Source organism: Euprymna scolopes, chromosome 16 (assembly GCF_053919585.1).
Source record: "Euprymna scolopes isolate OS-2025 chromosome 16, ASM5391958v1, whole genome shotgun sequence".
Taxonomy (NCBI): Eukaryota; Metazoa; Mollusca; class Cephalopoda; order Sepiida; family Sepiolidae; genus Euprymna; species Euprymna scolopes.
This window is the reverse complement of record NC_136497.1, coordinates 68,137,977-68,153,003: the sequence shown is the minus strand read 5'-3', so window position 1 is coordinate 68,153,003 and position 15,027 is coordinate 68,137,977.

Here is a 15,027-nt window from a genome sequence, read left to right as displayed (position 1 = left end):
CAAACACCACTGCCTTGTGGGCCTTATCACAGCAAAAGGCTAAGAGATGGGAACTTTGACTTCAAATCCTACTGCTGCCTTAAAGTTTTCCTTGAAAACCTATGGAACCTCATCCAGAAAGAAAAGGCGTAGTAGCGGACACGATAGGGCGACTGTTTACCTCACCGAAATTACTTTTGGCCAGAAGCTGCGGGTTCGCTCCACTATACATGAGAATTGGAGGTTCAGAAAGTGTCTATCTGATGCGCAACAGATACTGCACCTAAACTGCGCAAGCAAGTTTGGAGCCCAGTCCTGTGGCGATGGAGTGAGACTACGCCAACACAGAGGGATAAAGCACTGAGGCTCCGACTAGTCATCGTCAAGACTGACGGACTGCATGATGATGATGATGATGGCATATTGGCCATACAAAACTCACGCACTCCTTCATACTTAAGAGCAGCAGGCACAATGTCTATTCTGTCAGAAAACTTGCACTATCAAACATCTTTTCGTAGAATGTAGGGCCCTCGATCCCGCTAGAAAACAATAGCTAAAATCTAACAATCTATGAAGAATATCTTCGAAAACAACTGCTTAAACGGAATTCTTTCAGTTTTAGAGTAACAAGACTACTCTTAAAAATATTTTTTAAAAAACTGTAAAGTTCTTTTCGGTATTAAATAAATCAATCAGGTTTGATTTTTTGGTTAAACATCACATCAAGCAAACAAACAAAGCAAAAAAAAAACTTCTCTCTACAAAACAACTTACCTAAACGCTATGAATAAATATTTGGAGATATAAATACCCTTAATCCTAATTTTTTTTAATGATTAAATTCTACATAACAAAACCTAAAAAGATTTTGAAAAAAAAAGACAAAAAAACGAACACTATGAATAGGTTTTGAAGATACAAAAATCTAGAACATCAATTTTTTTTTTCAAAATTATTGGGTTCGGCATTTAATAACCCGAAAATGGTTGATATGCCATAAAACAAAAATCCATTACTACATATTAATTAATTTATGTATATATATATATATATATATATATATATATATATATATATATCATGTATTATTGCATATTATTACTTTACAGTATTATATTTGCTATCTATTTTTACATATGAATATACCTTATAATTACTACATATTAATATATACGAGTATGTTATATTTACTATTTCTTACTGCATATTATAATTATATATTTTATATTTACTATTTATTACATATTACAAATAACAACCTATATCGAATCAAACGCATACTGGAAAAATGGAGATTAACTCCTAGAAAATCAAGAAAGGAATAAGTAATTATATCTAAAATACATATTGACCGTGTGTGCGTTGGGATTCTTAAACCGTCAGGGGGATGTGGTGCGTCTAGTTTGTTAGGTATAAGTTACTGTTAAGTTCATGCTTCAGAGGTAGTGCGTTATGGCCCACCGATGCGTGGACATGCCCTGGCACACTACCAACCCCTACCCATATTATATATATATATATATATATATATATATATATATAGTTACGATTTATTACTACATAATATAATTATATATCATATTTTCTATTTATTTCTACATATTTATATATATTATATTTACTATTCATTTCTACATATTAAAATATCTTATATTTAATAATATATATATATGGACAATATTTACTAATTATTACTACATATTATGTAGTACATAATTGCATATATACACAACATTTACTAATTGTTACTAAATATTTTAATATGTATATACATATTACTACATATTATGTTTACTATGCAATACTACATATTAATATATATATATATATTATACTCACTACTTATTACTATATATTATTCATACATATATTATATTTATTAAATATTACTGCATATTAAAGTTTCTATTTGTAAATATTATTTATATATATATTATATTAAATATTTTACACTACATCTTATTAATATATTATCTCTTTGTTAATGCATATAATTGATATAAATTATATTTACAATTACATATTAATATATAAATTATGTTTACTATTTATTACTTAATATTAATACTATATATAATATGTTTAACTATTTATTACTACAGATTATTGTTATATATCTTATATATACTAATTATTACTACATATTAACATCTATCTATAATATATGTGTGTGTGTCTGCGTGTGTGTGCGTGTGCGTACCTCTGAAGATACACATCAAGTGTACATCGATGAGAAATGTCGTCTGAAAAATCCAAATAATCCAAATAGCATCGATTATAAATAATACTTTCTATGCAATTATTTAATGTAACGTTGTTATCTGCCAATAGTTAGGTGACGGATTATAATGGGTAATTCTTCATGCTTTCTCCAATATTAATTGAACGTAACAATGGATTTGAAAACATTGTGCAATTTTAAGTCATGTAAGTAGGAATTTCATTAATAATGAACACCTGACAGTTACAGAAGTTTATACTTTGCATTTGACAGGCAATACCGCTATTTCATATATTTTAAGCATATTTGACAGGCAATACCACTATTTCATATATTTTAAGCATATTTGACAGGCAATACCACTATTTCATATATTTTAAGCATATTTGACAGGCAATACATCTATTTCATATATTTTAAGCATATTTGAAAGGCAATACCGCTATTTCATATATTTTAAGCATATTTGACAGGCAATACCGCTATTTCATATATTTTAAGCATATTTGACAGGCAATACCGCTATTTCATATATTTTAAGCATATTTGAAAGGCAATACCGCTATTTCATATAAGCATATTTGAAAGGCAATACCGCTATTTCATATATTTTAAGCATATTTGACAGGCAATACCGCTATTTCATATATTTTAAGCATATTTGAAAGGCCATACCGCTATTTCATATATTTTAAGCATATTTGAAAGGCAATACCGCTATTTCATATATTTTAAGCATATTTGACAGGCAATACCGCTATTTCATATATTTTAAGCATATTTGACAGGCAATACCGCTATTTCATATATTTTAAGCATATTTGAAAGGCAATACCGCTATTTCATATATTTTAAGCATATTTGACAGGCAATACCGCTATTTCATATATTTTAAGCATATCTGACAGGCAATACCGCTATTTCATATATTTTAAGCATATTTGACAGGCAATACCGCTATTTCATATATTTTAAGCATAACGGATGTTTACAATGTGCAGCAGTACATTGAATATTAAAACGGATACAATTGTAAAACTTTTCATACATTTTTTTCTGTTATATTGAATTATTGGTACTAGTGCAGAGAGTGATCCGGACGTAAGTAATAACGTTATTATTTAAAAAGCCATTCTTAACATGGGGAGGGTGTTTTGTACCTATGTTATACTTCAATCTTACAATTGAATACAAAAATATATCATAAAACTTTAATTAAACTTGGAAATACGATTTAAAAAAATAGCGCGGATCACTCTCTGCACTAGCACCGAATTATTTACGCCGTAGATGGTATATATCTGTTATCATTATTTTAATATAATTCTCGCTCTTTCTTTGCATGAATATGTGTGTGTGTGTGTGTGTGTGTGTGTGTGTGTGTGTGTGTATTTAAGCAACGTTTTCTTTAAGCATGTGTGTGCATATTAACAAAGTGGAAGTAAGGAATAAAGCAAAAAGTTTTATGACAAAAAGAAAATTAACAGATAAGAAAGTCTTAGAATAACTTACCGTTGTGGACAATGGAGTAGTAGTGGGGGTCTTCCTCGTGAAGTATTTGGTAAAGTGGATTACGTCTATCTCGTTTAAGAAATAGAAGCAGAAATAAGATATATACTTTATTTGTTTTGCATATGCCGCTACACATTTATGGGCATGTTTTGGACAACCAGTCACAAGTAACTACAGACCTTTTCAGGCAATGCTGCTTATACAAAATTAGATTTCATAATGAAAGTTGGAAAAATATTTAAAACAGATATTGATCAAGAGGGCAGTCACGTCATATTCCAAACTAAAATAAATCAACGGCATTTAACTAAGTAAAAAAAAAGAAAGAATAAATACAGTGAACCCCGGTATACGGTGACCCTAGGATACGGTTTTTTCTCAAGTTACGATGTGAATACAATATTTTTCCGGCCCTGATTACGGTATTTTCCCCGCCTTCCGGTGTTATGTATAATGTTATTTGATTGTATACATGTGTATTTTATACTGTACTCTATTTTGTTACTCATTTTGGTACTCATGCACTTATTGATCCGTGCTGAAATACTAATTTTATTATTTAAAAAGCCATTCTTAACATGGGGAGGGAGGGTGTTTTGTACCTATTCTGTACTTTAACCTTACAATTAAATAAAAACATATAAAACTTTAATTAAACTTGGAAATACGATTTTAAAAACTAGCGCGGATCAGTAAGTGCACTAGCACCCTCATTTTTAATGCCGCATCGCAGGGTTCGACTGTATAATGAAAATTTCGCGTTTGCTTCTGCACTATTCATTGGGGTAGTAAGGCTGTACATTTAAAATAAAAATATGTCTAAGGCTCCTAGAATGTATATTAGTCTGCACGGAACTGTAGCGCAGTGGATAAAGTACTTAGTTAAATTCACTTGTAAGTTACTTAAGCTACATCTCAAATTCAGAAACAAACGTTTCACATTAAATTAAAGAAAAGAATTTGGTATATCGTAAAACAAGAGAAACATTGCAATCAGTACTGTTCTTATCTAGAACAGTAAATATAACAATTATTCTGTTTTTTTTTGGGGGGGGGGAGCTTCAACATTACTGACTCTAATTACAAAAAAAAAAAAATGGATTCTTGTCAGCATCCCAACGTTCTCAGTTCCGACCCATTCGGTCCGGTTCTCCCCAACTCGACCTCCGCCATCTTGACTGCCGGATTTATATTACCTCTTTTCCCGTGTGTAGTCTCATTGATATGCAAATTACATCAAACTTCATTACCCCATGGTCCTTAAAGATCACTTCATAAACTTACAACCTTGCTAGTTTTTTTTACTAAACGGCTAAGCACACAGCTAGCCCTCACTTAAAAGTGACGACTCCTCCTTTATACAGCCGAATCGCATTTCCAGTTCTTAATTTAAAAACGATGACTTTTTCAGAAAAAAACAAAAAAAAAAAAAACTGAATCGCATTTTAAAAATTTTTCATTTTAAAGCGGCGACTTTTTTAGGAAATTTCTTCGTTTAAAAGCGACAACATTTTTTCAGCAAATGCAGCCGAATTTCACTTTAAATTTCTTAGTTAAAAACGACGACTTTTTACATCCAAGTCGACCGAATCGCATTGTAAGTTCTTTTAACAGCGACGAGTTTTTCGTTTTTTTTTTTTTTTTTTTCAAAAACAAACAAATCCGACTCAAATTATACTTCCATTAAAATAACTCTTTCGATTAAAAGTGTTTTCTTTTCAGTAAATACAACCAAATTGCATTTTAAATTCCTCATTTAAAAACGACGACTTTTTAATACATACAATTCGGCCGAATCGCATTCCAACACGTTCATTTCACGACGACAATTAAAAAAGAAAATCCAACGAATCCCACTGAAAAAAAATAGTCTGACTCACTTCATCGTCGTCGTATTTTCACTTCTCTGACCACAACTCGTTTAAGTTTTCTCTTTCTCAACGCTTTAAATTTTAAAGTTCGACACCAATTATTTTACTCTTTCCACTTTTCACTTTAATTTTGTAAAATTCGACGCATGCCATTTAATATTCTCATTCTTTCGATACTTTTAATTTTCGCAGTTTGACGCGAATCATTTAATCTTTCCCTCTCTCAAAGCTTTCAAATCTAGACGTGACTCGTCTGATCATTCGCTTTCAAATTTCGATGTGACTCATTAAATCTTTCCTTTCCTCGAGTCTTTCAAATTTTGTCTCGGTCGCAGCGACTTTATTTTTCAGGTCGAAATAGCTTCTAATTAAAAAAAAAATGGATTCTTGTCAGCATTCGAACATTCTCAGTTCTGACCGGTTCCCCCGCACTCGACCCCTGCCGTTTTGACTAACCTTATATTACCTTATTCCGGTGTGTCGCGTAATTGATATGCAAATCACATCAAACTACACTAACACTCTTGGGTAATATTTGATAACCGCAACAATGAAAACATCATGTCAACCGAAATAGATCTATTTAACCTCATTTTATACAGAACATATTCTGGTTAAGGTTACCTATGAAGAAGATAAAACCAGAAACTCTAAAATAAATAGGCAAATATTTATAATAAAAATATTAAAATGTAATTCTTACGATTTTTATGACATCAATCAACAAACAATGGGTAATATATTTTGTTAGGGTACAGTAAACGAGGATATTCCAGAGTATATCTGTAAACTTATGCTCTAGTCTAATCTTTCCCCACTTCGCACACAAGCACTGAACTGTTCTGCTGTCGGGTATAAAAATTTGCAATCTAGTAGGTTGACGAATAGCAGAGATCAACGAGAAAGGGGTGTATTGCACACCATGCAATACTGCGGCACCCTCTTCGTGATATCCTTACAGACGTCCGACTCGCTTTATAAATAAACAAACAAATCAGCAGCAGTGGTATGAAGTGATAGTTTAGTTTATAAAGTAAACAACATTTTTTTTACCAAATAAATTCAAGTATCTAATAAATTCTAAGTTGAGACGCAATGAAAGCGTCTGCTGCCATTTTTATATTACATAGGCACATAAGTATATGAATAAAAAATATATAAATGTACGATAGATGAACGATTAACGAACCTTTCCTTTTAAATAAAAGTATCTCCTTTCAAACAAAAGAAAAAAACCATTCATTTTACGCGAAGTTAAAATAAGAATTACTAGAATGGGTTATTCATGAATTGAATTGTATTTTTTTTTCGGATACTTATCTTTATATTAAAATGCATTGTTTTTTGTTTTTGTTTTGTTTTTTTTTCAGACAAAGTCTTATTGGAAGTTTTCATTCCGCACTATTTTTTTTTACATTGGCAACAAATAATACGAACCCAAATTGTTACTGAATGAAAAACATTTAGGAAAAGAAAAAACAAATCGAATAAGAATAATAGACCTATAGCAGTTCGTGTGTATTCACAATGTTTTTAATTTAGACTTGTCACAAGTTATTAAGATATTAGCGATTTAGTCGGATAATTTATATCTATATATTCGCGGCCATTTTTGCTCGAAAAACAACGGATAATTTCTGAAAGGTGTCTGTAGGATAAAGCATTTATAATCATCATCATCATCATGTTGTATGAATCCGAAGATTCTGTTGTTGCATTAGTTTCCCCGATATTTTTCTGATCAAAATTTATTCTAGAAAGACATGGGGTAACTATGGGATGGAGACGTGAAAGTTGCTAACATCCTACGTGAAAGTGATTTTTGTGGAACAAACCAATTTCGAACTTGGAGCACACAGATCGTAAGTCTGTGCGGTTAACAACTAGAACAGCGTCACCTACCACCATTTATAGTGAGGGTGAAAAGCATATTTCAGTAATTAATTCCTATTTCTCTCAAGTAAATTATTTAGTTAAAAGTACACATACGCACGGCGGGTTATTTTCATGTGATCACTCATGATGAGGATATTCGTTTTTATTATTGTCAGCAGTAGTTCTTTTTTTCGACAACAACAAAGATAAACGACGTGGCTTTCAATACAAACAAAGCAGATAACTCCGTCTTGTTTTATTCAGCCATATTGGATTCACAACTATGCCTAAATTTGCATAATCACGCTCGCCTCGTACTCAAACTGTTCTATGTTCGCGTGCTATTGTTTCATTACAGCGGGCACATGCCAAGCGTGGCCGCTTATTTTTCTGTCTCTCCGTACTGTTATCACGGAAGCACTTAGGGATGTTGGCAATCTTCATGTGGTCTCTCCCTTGAGTACACAATTTATTCATAGAAAGAATTCTAACTCGAACAATATTGAGGAAAATAAGTACAACTAAAATTAATTGGTATTATACGAAATGAATGAATGGTGCCTAACAACAGCAATAAGAGAAGCAGAGAGTGAACAATTTCAATACGCATTTTTTCTAATACAGCATTATTTATCTGTAGTGGCAGAGATAGGAATTATTTTATGTCAAGGTGTGAAATTTTATCTAACATGTTTGATGCTTTATGTTGAAGGCAAGAAATGAGACAATCACAAAACAACAAACCCTACCTGTAAAATTGAAGACAAACTTTATTGGTACACAGGATATTATTGCAAATTAGTGCGCTCATCTTGCGTCCAGCTTTGGAGCTGGTAGTTTGCTTCAATAAAGCGGCAGTTAGATTCATTTTGCATTTTGTAATGCTGTCGTAGTCTTTTGCGGGGAAAGAATGAAATTAGCTGTGTTCCACTGGTCCTCGTGGCCCTAAAATATTGGTAGCAATGCAGACAGGCTGTATACCGAAGATGAAAAGTTCACAATAATAAGAAAAGTCCGTAATGTGGTTAAAGGCACTCTGTCTTATAAATAAGTCTAATTCGTAGGCTTTTACGAATGTTCTATACTTTATCCACAGTTGAGATCTGAAGTAAAGAAGGCACTAATGTTAGCGCCCAGGTCTCCTTATTAGAAGACATAATAAAAATGAGTCCTTCTTTCGCTGGTCTGGAAAGAACTGAAAAATCTGAAAAGGAAATAGAAATTAACGCCAAAGTCACGTGATATGTCTTCTTAGATTCGATCACTCAAATCAATCAATACAATGGCAGTAAGGGCTTGTATTATGGGTGAAACATATCTTACAAGAGATCCGCGGAGATCCGAAGAAGTGCTGTGATTAGAACAGTAAACACAAAGATTATTTAGGAGTATTTTATTTTTGTTTCTGTTCTTTTTCGTTGTTGTTTTTGTTTTGTTTTTGTTTTTTGTGTTTTTATTTTTTTTGTGTGTTTTTTTTTTTTTTTTGCTTTTCCTACAAGACACTCTACCAATGATTGAGAGTCTATTTTACCCTACTAACAAGAAGGAATGTTAAAGAGCGGTAATTCTTAAATACTTCCTCTATAAAATTTAATGGCATATACTATTCCGAAATAGTCAAGAATAGTGTATCACAAAAGTGAGTACACCCCTCACATTTCTACAAATATTTAAGTATATCTCTTCATTGGACAACACTGACAAAATGACACTTTGATACAATGAAAAGTAGTCTGTGTGCAGTTTATATAACTGAGTTAATTTATTTTCCTCGCGAAATAACTCTAAATATAACTATTAAAATCTAACCCTCTGCACACAAACTACTTTTCATCGTGTCAAAGTGTCATTTTGTAAGTGTTGTCTCATGAAGAGAAATATTTAAGTACCAGCAGAAATGTAAGGGGTGTCTTCACTTTTGTGATACACTGTAAGTAGTGAGCTTTACTTTGGAAATCGAATGGGTCGATGGTTTTAACATCATAGCCGTAAGTTCGTATACTGGCACAGCTACATGATTATTCCAATAATGATCATCAACTTTAATAAGTGATCCAAATCAAAGTTACAATTTTATTATATCATATGTTCTAGCGCTACGTTACGTAGTGTGATTATTCGGCAACATTGTGACCTGAAACGGAAGCTTTACATCAATTAGTTTGCTAAGGTTGCATGGAAATTGTTCGGATCTTTCTACTGATGCGGAAAGAATATGACACAATCATCAGCTTACATAGATGCTTAGATTGAACACCTGACGTTGTCGCTCGTGAGCGATTAATAACCAAATCAATAAAATGTTCTGCATACGCATGCACAGAGGTTTATAGTGCTGGGCTTTCAATTCTGTTAATTGCAAAGTATTGTTTATTTTATTATTTTTACACAGGAATCACAACTATCAAGGCCCGGAGACCACTCGAGGATAAGGCTTAATGGGTATACATTAGTCAATGTGATTATAGCGTAGTAAACATAAGTAGTGGGAATTTTGTGAATTGGATTACTTAGGGGGACGGTTCATCAAGAACTTGTTTACGTTGGACTTGAAGACAATCAGATTGTAGTCAGCTGGAAAGACCAAGATAATAAATGTTAAAGGGGTCAGAATTGGAATTAAAGTTTTAAAAATTGACCTTTGCGGTCTCTACGAAATTACTCAGACAAATTTTGATCTAAACATTTGAAATCTTACATAAAGTGTAATCACACTTAGGGTAAGTTATGAACAGTACATAGGGCCCGAGCAAAGCTGGGCGGAACTGTTAGTATATATATATATATATATATATATATATATATATATATATATATATATATATATATATATATATATATATATATATATATATATATATATATATATATATAGTAATAATTTGAATTTTACATTTATATATATATATATATATAATAGCAATAATTTGAATTTTACATTTATATATATATGTGTGTGTGTGTGTGTGTGTGTGTGTGTGTGTGTGTGTGTGTGTGTGTGTGTGTAAAACTGCAAATTATTTTTCACGTATGAGAAAATGCTTCTCCGTTTTTTCTTTTTAAATATATTTAACAAAAAAAAAAGCAAAATGATTATGAAAAAAATAATTCGATAATAGCATAATAGAATATCCGAATGAAATGCTCGGATAGAATGCGACAAAGTTTGACAAAATAGCCGTTAAGGAACGGTCGTCTGCATTTGGATGCAGTGCATAATTCGCATTTCTAACATACAAAAAAAAACAATTGTAATAAAATTGAGGGAAAATCGACAAATAGAATAAGAGAATATTTAGAATAAGAGAAATGAACAAATGAACACAATAGAAATAAATAATTGTTATTGTCATAGGAGACGATGTGTCGAGAGACGGGCGCGTTGTTAAGTATTCTGCTATTCTCAGTCTCGTCTACATTGCGAATTACAGAACAAAAGATTAATAGAACAAAATGAAAAACAAGATTTTATTAATAAAAACAGGATACAGTAAACCATTAAAAATGTAATAGATTTTAAATAAATCCATATCATATTACTCTAGTCTGTCTGTTTGTCTGTCTGCCCGTTCATTTTTGGAGGGAAACTACTCGTGCGATCTGGCTGAAGTTTAGTATGAATTTTTGCTACGATAAAGTGTAGCGAACTAAGTATTATTGTGTACATTCGATGCAAATTTAATGATTAATATGGATTAATACGGATTAATCACCACACTACGATACTTACTCTTGAAGTGTTCTCGAAAACTACTGTATCGATTTGACTGAAATCTTATACGTACCTTTGTTATGATAAAATGCAGCAAGCTAAGTATTATGGTATCCGTCCGGTGCATAATTAGAAAATAATAAGGAATAATAAGAATTAGAGTTTAATACCAAAATTAGCACAAAATTAAATCATATTCAACCATTATTTTAGTATGAAGCGCTCATTTAAAGTTAACGGACTATAACTTTTGCCCGTTTTTAACGGACTAAAAAGTTGAATGGTTTACGTTTATGAACCTCTGCTTTATCGTTATTTTCATGGCAGGTGTTCGTCTGAGCTTCAATCTATGATCTCCTCTCGCTAAACTTTCACGAAAACCACTCGTCTAGCCAGAACCACTACCAATAGTTTTCCACACACTTTATCTGTGTATAAACCTAAATGTAGATTCCATGGGCAGAGCTTCTTTCATAGAAGTACACGCCCGTGGAACTCTCTTCTGTTGGCCTGCTTTCTAGCTTACTGCAATCTGATTGTCTTCAAGTCCAATGTAAACAAGTTATTGATGAGCCGTCCCCCTATGTAATCCAACTTACAAAAATCCCACTACCTATGTTAAAAACGCTATAATCACGTTGACTAATGTATGCCCATAAATCCTTATTCTCGAGTGGCCTCCGGGCCTTGATAAGTGGTGACTTCTGTGTAAAAAAAATCCGCGTACTCTCTTAATTTTATTATCGAGTATTGATAAATATCGCGTTCACTTTGACATTTCTATTGCAATCTTTAAACGTGTCTGATTGTAGTCTCCGGACACACAGGTGCACATTTGTCGTATCTAGGAGAATACTTGAATGTCTGCTAGACACTGTCCTCGGGTGTCTAAGGTTTATCTGTACGAGGGTTTGTCAGGACAACCTGACATGAGGATACTTTTTCCCATAAGTAAACTCTGATTAAATCTTCAAAATCACATAGCATTCGCGACTCAGATAAGATCTCTTCGGTATGGCTAACCACAACTGATTTTTACGAGGAATGGTGTGATGCTATCTCTAGATATACAGTATACAGGTTCCTTCAGTCTTTGACAGATTATGGATACCCACGTAGGGTTTCCTGCACGTGTAATTTATGTGACAGGGGGTGCACTATCTCCAACCACTACTCTCCTGAGTCGACATTGTTAAATACAAGTGGCAAGTAAAGTGTATGTACAGGACGACTGGAAACAAATGCCGATATATGCGGAGAGCACATACAGCGCCTAGAACTCCCAAATGGTCACCTATTAATAATCAGGCTAAACGTTGCTTTACTTAGGTGGCGAGAACCGGTGTGTCAACGCGATTATGCCGTGTGTATCTCTAGAAGCAGTACTAAAATTAAGTTGAGTACTCCACTAGACTAGATTAATTCTTTTCTAGAATTGGTACGATCAAGTGATCACAATAAAAATATACTAAAACATATTTAAATGGCCAATTGAGGAGAGAGAAATAATGTTCTCAACTTCTTTACTAAGTCATATTTGAGAAGGAAAGGAGAACTTTAATGAGACATTAAGTGTTAGCTCCAGAACGTGGGCTCCTGATTTTCGAGAACTTCAACTAAAGTGAAATGAAACAAAACAACGTCATATCAGTTTAAAACTGATATAGCTAATAAAAATATGTGACCAGAGGGAAGGTATTTTTGCGAGTATATGTCACGAACATATACTATACTTCTCCAAATAAGGGGGTAATGGCTGAGAGGATCGTATCATTTCACTAACTCTCAAATAATAAAGTAATGCCTGGGAGTACGCTCTCATGTCAGAACAGATATTATACTGTCTCTCCACCCAAAAGTGGATTAATGCCTGGGAAAATGATATCATAACAACAGAACAGCTACGACACCACATCTGAAGGAGAGGGTAATGCCTGAGAAGATAATATCATGATCACAGAACGGAGAGTACACTGATCTGCCTAATGAAAAAAAAATGCCTGCGAGGAGTGTAATTATTTTTGTTCACAAAATATTAAATTCTTACATCCGGAAACGCATAAAATCTGTGTAGTCGAAAGGAGATTGGATTCTCCTGTAAGAAACGTCTCCTTAAACTATTTTCGCCTTTTCTCGTTCACGTGCCCCTATTCCGAATTCGTAGCAGCGGGCCGATATCAGTGTACTTTTTTCTATCAAAAAGGTCATTAACAATGTTTCTTTGTTTAGTTTAACCTATTTCAATTATTGCAAAATAAAAATAATTAAATTAAAACAAAAATATTTTTATCTCGAATTATTTAATCAAAATAAAATATTCAAGTTTTATTTGATTCTCTTTTGTGTGTATTGATATTCATAATAAAACCTCTCTTTTCCATTAGTATTTATTTGCTTTGCCACTAAAACAAAATGTGACACGAGGTCGTTTTTAAAATGGGGTTAAACCAGCTCCCCGAAAAAAAGGGAAAAGGGGCACTCTGGTTGGGTCCAAAAATAGTAATTGTCCCAGTATAGAGGGTTTCCCCTCCATTGACTGGGACAAATTACCTTAAGTGCAACATTTGTAGAACAGATACCACACTTTGATCCCAACATGAGGAAACATGTAAGTAGCACACGCCTCCGCTCTACCTTTAAGAGACAATCCCCTTCGAAGCAAAACCTTCACAGACGCTTCGAGCTTGGTTTGTACCTCCGACCAGTTCTTATCAAGACAGAGACTGAGTCCAAACCAAACACCAAGAATCCGGACCGGGCCATCTGTCCAGACAAATGCACCAGGCAGTGCATTTGATCCCTGCCAAGCAGCCAACCTCAGGCCAACGGATTTACTGAGATTGACTATGGCCCCTGTAACTTTTTCATAACGCTTGAGAGCCTTAATCACCATAATAATATCAACGACGCTCGAAACAAATATGGTGGCATCATCGGCAAACACGGAAACCCTGCCTCGCGCACCGCCAGGAAGAGCAATACCGCGCAGGGCCGGTCCAGTCACCCCAGACCTCACGTTCCTAAGGAATTGTTCCAACGCGAGGACACACCTGTCACACCGACCGAGAAACCGCAAACGGCGCCGACCGCACCCCGTTGACCTGCACAACTGCCATCGGTCGAGCATACAAAATGGAGATTCATCTGCAGAATCTGGACCCAAAGCCGGCGGTCTCTAAAACAGCCATCAGGAAACGATGATCAACCCTATCAAACGCCTTGGACTGATCTAAATTGATCAGCGCGGCTTCGGTGTCGTTTTCTAGGTTTTCTAGGACTGTATGAATCAAATGCAAATTGTTTTGAATTGATCTTCCCTTCACAGCGTAGTTCTGATCCGGTTCGATCAAGTCAGTGATAACAACCTACAAACGATTTGCAAAACTTTGGCCAGAATTTTCAACAACGTGATGGGCCTAAAATCATCCAACCCACTCCCCAACATGTGTGTCCTTCTTCTTCAGAAGTGTGACCATGCCTTTGGTAACCTGACTCAGGATGGATCCCGTGTCAAACCAGTGGTTAAACACACCCGTCAGAATCGGAGCAAACATGTGCGACTACCTCAAGAACAGCTCGTAGGGCAGTCCATCGAGTCCTGGCGATCTATTATAGGCGACCTGCTTCATAGCAGCAACGACCTCACACTCTGTAACCCGACCATCACAACTAGCCACTTGTGCCACCTCCAGGTGGAGCGAGCCAGCCAAATAGTTTCCAAACTCTTGGGCGCAGAGTCTGGACAGCTGCGCGAAACGATCTTCAAAGTGCACTCGAAACCGCTTGCAAATCTCCCGAGCCGACACTTAGGGGTGTCCTTCCGGGCTTTGAATCTTACGAATGTACCTATCTGA